At 49.0% G+C, this 7,438-nt stretch overlaps 1 pseudogene; it reads right to left on the reverse strand.

The window, feature by feature from the left end:
• Window positions 1-348: 348 nt before the first annotated feature.
• Window positions 349-465, reverse strand: LOC126109960 (5S ribosomal RNA; annotated as a pseudogene).
• Window positions 466-7,438: the final 6,973 nt, after the last annotated feature.

The following is a 7,438-nucleotide window of genomic DNA, read 5'->3' on the forward strand; positions in this document are numbered from 1 at the left end:
ATTCTAGTTGGCGTCTGTCAGTTCATGTCACCGGCTACGAGAGTGTAGTGTTAATAGTGGGACTTGTCCTTCACCGGCAGTGACGCTAATGTGGACTGTTACCTAACTTACTTAAAGATAAGCAGCTTCTCGTTTTTGTTAATAAAAGCACTCCGTCTTCAGGCCACGAGTGGCCTACCGAGACCATCCGACCGCCGTGTCATCCTCAGTGGAGGATGCTGATAGGAGGGGCGTGGGGTCAGCACACAGCTCTCCCGGTCGTTATGATGGTATTCTTGACCGAATCCGCTACTTTTCGGTCGAGTAGCTCCTCAATTGGTATCACGAGGCTGAGTGCACCCCGAAAGATGGCAACAGCGCATGGCGGCTGGATGGTCACCCATCCAAGTGCCGGCCACGCCCAACAGCGCTTAACTTCGGTGATCTCACGGGAACCGGTGTATCCACTGCGGCAAGGCCGTTGCCTTTCTTAATAAAGAAGCCTGTTAATACATGCGGGCAGCTGTGTTGTAGAAAGTATATATACCGACCAACAAACGACATTCTGTCGCTTGCTTCTACTGGTACAAGACTCTAGAGTCTCAACGACGACACAAGAGTGCTGGAAATGATTGACTTCTGAAGAGGAACATACATTTCTTAAAGAATGTTACAAGCACTGCGCCTCAGACAATGGAACTTACAAGCAGATTCAGTGACACGAATAAGGTGCGACGACCAAATATGCATTCTTTCAATGCCGATACACGCTAAGCACGATCTCTTGTCGGGATCCGAAACGGCGAGTGAGGGATTCACGCCAGCACCGTGAAGAAGATTATGGATTTGGGGCGTACAGGAAGTGTCCTCAGATGGCAAAGGCGGTGAAGACATTAAGCGGGAGATACGGGTTCGAATCCCAGTCCGGCACCAATTTACAGCTGGTACCCTTGATTCATTTCTATATCCAAATGCGGTTAACGTCATTGAAAACCTTTAAATAGTACTGAGAATGCTATTCATAATTCGGTCTGGTTATTAGAAATAAACGAATGCTTGTAGATTCATGGCACTTGCCGGGTTGGAAAAGGTGGCGTTGCGTCAGGAATGGGTCTGTGTGTAGGCAGCGAGCGTCTGACAAGGGCGATTCCGAAACACGTTCTGTCGTTCGCATCCTGCTAACAGAAGCAGCCAAAGCAGGCGAGATTCACCGCCCGCAGTGATGTGTGTACCGGGATTAGACTATCAGTCATGGTGTCTGAAATGGTCTTCCACCGGTGGCTGCAGGCGCTCCTGGAAGGGCCGAGCCCCAGGCTGAACATCACCTGGATTTACTTCGTGGAAACATTTAAAACTTTCATTTACAATTGAATGAAGCGAAATTTAACAACAACCAGTATTCACAGAAGGCCAGTAGGTTTGAAAAAATTTGCTTTGAACTATATCCTTCTTTTTTAAAAAATTACAACAACACCAAGATCAATAATCACAGAGCTGTACAAGGCTTAGAATATATTTTAAAATTTACAACGAGATCAAAATTAAGAATCACAAGCGCCAGAAGTCTTGGAAATAGATTTGAAATTTGTAAGTACTACAACAAGGTCAATATCAATACAGAGACGCAGAAGGTTTACAAAAATTCCCTTTTAAAAAATAAAAATAAAAACACTTGTAGATATTTTAGAATTCTTCCAGAACTATTTAAGAGAGCAAATGCCCCCTTCAAAACAACTAGGCCTCGTTGGTGGCTACCAGGAATACAACAAATGTAAAAACAGTGACAGCAAGCAGGCCTGTAGGGGCTCAAGACTTTGGTATATTCACCGAAGAGCCAAAGAAACGGGTACATCTGCCTAATATTGAGTAACACCGACCCGGGAGCACACAGAAGTGCTGCAACAGGAGGTGACATGGACTCTACTAATGTCTGAAGTAGTGCTGAAGAGAATTGACACCACGAATCCCGCAGGGCTGTCCATAAATCCGTATGAGTCCGAGGGGGGGCGGGGGGTGGAGATCTCTTCTGAACAGCACGTTGCAAGGCATCCCATATATGCTCCATAATGTTCATGACCGGGGAGTTTCGTGGCCAGAGGTACTGTTTAAACTCATGTTTTCCTGGAGCAAGTCTGTAGCAATTCTGGACGTGTGGGGTGTCGCATTGTCTTGCTGGAATTGCTCAAGTCCGACGGAATGCACAATGGACATAAATGGATGCAGGTGATCAGACAGGATGCTTACGTACGTGTCACGTAGCTGGCCGTATCAGGGGTCCCACATCACTCCAACTGCACATGCCCCACATCGTCACACAGCCTCCACCAGCTTGAACAGTGCCTTCCTGACATGCAGGGTCCATGCATTTATGAGGCTGTCTCCATAGCCGTACACGTCCATCCGCTAGATATAATTTCAAACGAAACTCGTCCGACCAGGCAACATGTTTCCAGTCAGCAACAGTCCAATGTCGGTGTTGACGGGCACAGGCGAAACGTAAAGCATTGAAATCTGCAGCAATTTGCGAGTGAGTTGCACTTCTGCCACGTTCAACGATTCTTTTGAGCCGTCCTTGGTCCCATTCTTGGAGGATCTTTTTCCGGCCGCAGCGATGTCGGAGGTTTGGTGTTTTACCGGATTCCTGATTTTCACGGTACACTGGTAAAATGGTCGTACGGGATACTCCCATTATCGCTGCCTCCGAGATGCTGTGTCCCATCGCTCTTGCGCCGACTATAACACCACGTTCAGACTCACTCAACTCTTGATAATCTGCCACTGTAGTAGTGGGCACGGTATAGCGGCCTCCACCCAGAACAGCGGCAGCTTGACCTCCGATAGTCGAGTCGGCGAGCTGGTGGAGCACACCGGAACAATTTGTTGACCGGTCAAACAATCAGGAGCTGGGTTAGCGTACAGTATGGCCAACTAGCCCAGCCCGCAAGACTGAAAATCTGATATTAGTGTTAGTGAACCTTCTGCAAATTTTCTTCCTTTTTTTAAAAAATGATAAACACTTAAACCCTAGAAATAATGAAAGATAACAGCAATGAAACTATTATTTCTCGCCAGAACTCTGAATTTATAATATATACTATATCATTACATACTATATATACACTCCTGGAAATTGAAATAAGAACACCCCAGGAAGGGGAAACTTTATTGACACATTCCTGGGGTCAGATACATCACATGATCACACTGACAGAACCACAGGCACATAGACACAGGCAACAGAGCATGCACAATGTCGGCACTAGTACAGTGTATATCCACCTTTCGCAGCAATGCAGGCTGCTATTCTCCCATGGAGACGATCGTAGAGATGCTGGATGTAGTCCTGTGGAACGGCTTGCCATGCCATTTCCACCTGGCGCCTCAGTTGGACCAGCGTTCGTGCTGGACGTGCAGACCGCGTGAGACGACGCTTCATCCAGTCCCAAACATGCTCAATGGGGGGACAGATCCGGAGATCTTGCTGGCCAGGGTAGTTGACTTACACCTTCTAGAGCACGTTGGGTGGCACGGGATACATGCGGACGTGCATTGTCCTGTTGGAACAGCATGTTCCCTTGCCGGTCTAGGAATGGTAGAACGATGGGTTCGATGACGGGTTGGATGTACCGTGCACTATTCAGTGTCCCCTCGACGATCACCAGTGGTGTACGGTCAGTGTAGGAGATCGCTCCCCACACCATGATGCCGGGTGTTGGCCCTGTGTGCCTCGGTCGTATGCAGTCCTGATTGTGGCGCTCACTTGCACGGCGCCAAACACGCATACGACCATCATTGGCACCAAGGCAGAAGCGACTCTCATCGCTGAAGACGACACGTCTCCATTCGTCCCTCCATTCACGCCTGTCGCGACACCACTGGAGGCGGGCTGCACGATGTTGGGGCGTGAGCGGAAGACGGCCTAACGGTGTGCGGGACCGTAGCCCAGCTTCATGGAGACGGTTGCGAATGGTCCTCGCCGATACCCCAGGAGCAACAGTGTCCCTAATTTGCTGGGAAGTGGCGGTGCGGTCCCCTACGGCACTGCGTAGGATCCTACGGTCTTGGCGTGCATCCGTGCGTCGCTGCGGTCCGGTCCCAGGTCGACGGGCACGTGCACCTTCCGCCGACCACTGGCGACAACATCGATGTACTGTGGAGACCTCACGCCCCACGTGTTGAGCAATTCGGCGGTACGTCCACCCGGCCTCCCGCATGCCCACTATAGGCCCTCGCTCAAAGTCCGTCAACTGCACATACGGTTCACGTCCACGCTGTCGCGGCATGCTACCAGTGTTAAAGACTGCGATGGAGCTCCGTATGCCACGGCAAACTGGCTGACACTGACGGCGGCGGTGCACAAATGCTGCGCAGCTAGCGCCATTCGACGGCCAACACCGCGGTTCCTGGTGTGTCCGCTGTGCCGTGCGTGTGATCATTGCTTGTACAGCCCTCTCGCAGTGTCCGGAGCAACTATGGTGGGTCTGACACACCTGTGTCAATGTGTTCTTTTTTCCATTTCCAGGAGTATATATATATATATATATGGTTGGATCTTTAATAGTGTCAACTATTTATTTACAGCTCGTACAAAATAGCTACGTGTTTCAAAGTTTTCCTGCCCTTCAAAGTAGTCACCAGCATTGTGCATAACCTGTTGCCAGCGATGTGGAAGTCGTAGGACACTCTTAGCACTGCCAGTTGTGTTGACAGTTTGAGCGGCGCGGTCTATTGCCCGACAAATTTGTAGCAGTTCTGAAGCGAAAGCCTTGAAATGTTTCCTTCAGTTTAGAAATCGAATTGAAGATACGAGGGCTTAAGTCAGGGGAGTGCAGTAAAAGGTATAGCACTTATCAACCCTATCAGTCAAACAAATCAGTAAGAACTTGCACTGTACGTGCTTGAGCATTGTCGTACAAAGTGATGGTCAGGTCCTGCAGAAACTGTCTTCTCTCTGTAAGCTGGTCATAGGTTGTGTTCCGAAATGAACGGCACAGAGAGAGAAGAAGAAGAAGTTCAGACGACTATTTTCATGGATTTTAAAGGTCAGATCTGTTTTATAAAGTAAGATTTTTTAGTCTGTCTTTGTGATCTTATAATAAAAACCATAAAAATGTTATTATTAAAAAAATTGCTTAAAAATTAAGGTCATAGTCTGTAGCGTCTTATAGTCCGTAAAGTACGGTATTGCTTTCGCTAAAAGACTGAGTAGGGAAAGAATAGTTAGTACGAGGCTCGTTCAATAAGTAATGCCCACATTTTTCCCCTCAGAACACATTTATTGTGCAGGGTCAGAATTTGGTGACAATATAGACCAACATGTCTTAGCTATCTCCTGTTTTTCTACGTAGACTCCATCGCGTTTTTCCCCTCAGAACACATTTATTGTGCAGGGTCAGAATTTGGTGACAATATAGACCAACATGTCTTAGCTATCTCCTGTTTTTCTACGTAGACTCCATCGCGTTCTGTGGCCGTACGCCAACTTTGTGGAAGAGCATGTATTGCCTGCTGGTAAAAGCTCTCGTCCTGTAGGCGTAGCCATGTTTTCACTGCATGACTGACACTCTCGTCATCTTCAAAGTGTGTTCCCCGTAGAGAATCTTTAAGCGGCCCAAAGAGATGGAAGTCCGAGGGAGCCAGGTGTGGACTGCAGGGTGGGTGAGGCAATGATGTCCAGCCCAGATTGGCGATGTGTTCCCGGGTTCTCAGACTTGTGTGTGGGCGTGCATTATCGTGTTGGAGCAAGAAATCCTGCAGGATTCTTGTCCAACCGAACACGTCGGAAACAGTTCCTGAGTGTATTGAGAGTCTTCACGTGTGACTTTGAGTTGATGGTTGACCCTCTTTGCATCACATTCACGAGAATGGCGCCATCACAATCCCAGAAGACTGTCACCGTGACTTTTCCGGCAGACTGGGTTTTCTTGAATTTCTTCTTTTACGGTCAATCAGGATCATGCCACTCCATGGACTGCCTTTTTGTTTCCGGTGCAAAGTGGTGCACCCAGCTTTCGTCCCTCTATGCTGTTCATTTTTGGAGCCCAACCTACGACCAGCTTAGAGAGAAGAAGTGATGACACTTTCTGCAGGACCTGACCATCAATTTGCAGGACAATGCTCAAGCACGTACAGTGCAAACTGTTACTGATTTGTTTGAATGATGGAGCTGCTAAGTGCTGTACCACCTACTGCACTTCCTTCACTTAAGCCCTCGTGAGTTCAACTCCATTTCTAAACTGTAAACTGAAGGAAACACTTCACAGCATTCGCTTCAGAACTGCTACAAATTCGTCGGGCAATAGACCACGTCGCTCGAACTGTCAACACAACTGGCACTGCTAAGAGTATCCTACGACTTCCAGATCGCTGACAACGGGTTATAGACAATGCTGGTGACTACTTTGAAGGTCAGGAAAACGTTCAAACACAAGCTGTAAGTTGCCACTATTAATGTTCCAACCCTCGTATAAAGTATTGTATACCGAGCACCAACTATAAGGCCCAATACAAAACAATGCAGCACTCACAGCCTATGTTACTTGTCTCGTGTTGTCTTCTGTTCCCTCTACTGGAAACGCTTATTCACTGATGCAAGCAAATGGCAGCAAGCACTGGCGAATTGTCTCTGCATATCTGTTGCTTCCGTTAGATTCCATTCGCTCGATACTAAACGAGCCTTCATAACTGGATTGAAAAACAGTTGCTGGCTCCTGTATGAGCGATTCCCGCCGTAGGACTTCACTGTGATGTCGAGAACATCACGGCCAGATACCTCTCGGCAGGCGATGAATAATGGAACAGCGACTCGCGCACTTTTATTGTCCACCGAGAAAGTTTCTTCCAGAGTGGAAGTGGGTTGAAAGGGGCGTGGTACAGTCCACCGGCTTTCGCAATGGGGATTCGTGAACGAATTCAGTACGGCTGACGCGTCAGCAGACAGATGGCGGTATTTTTTCCAGCAGACTACCGGCGCCGGGCCCTAACACCGTTCGCCCACGCAGGCAGCGACAGACGCGCCCAGTGCCCAAATGGACCCCGGGTGGCGGCCTAAGGCTGGGTCGGTCCGTAACGCTCGGCCCCGGATTGGTGACGTGGCGGAGACCGCTGTCCGTGAGCTGCTGGAGGAGGAAGGGTGGCTGGGGGGGGGGGGAGGGGGGGGCGCCTCCAGTCATCGATTTCTGCTCGGGGCGCGGCTTTCTTGTGTCCGCTGCCAGGGTCAAGCCGACAGTGACGGCTGCTGGAAGGAGGCTGCAGCGAGGGGGCGGCGCTACTGGAGAGCCTTCACAGCCACAACAAACTCTGGCGGGTTTCCGATGCTGCGCCTTCAAGAGGTGACACTACCAATGATGCATTCAGTAATCACGAAGGATTATTTGTGATGACCCAGAGGCTTGAAATTAATGAAAAGTCTTGAAACTTCCTGGCGGATTAAAACTGTGTGCCGGACCGAGACTCGAAC

Source organism: Schistocerca cancellata, chromosome 12 (genome assembly GCF_023864275.1).
Source record: "Schistocerca cancellata isolate TAMUIC-IGC-003103 chromosome 12, iqSchCanc2.1, whole genome shotgun sequence".
NCBI classification, from domain to species: domain Eukaryota; kingdom Metazoa; phylum Arthropoda; class Insecta; order Orthoptera; family Acrididae; genus Schistocerca; species Schistocerca cancellata.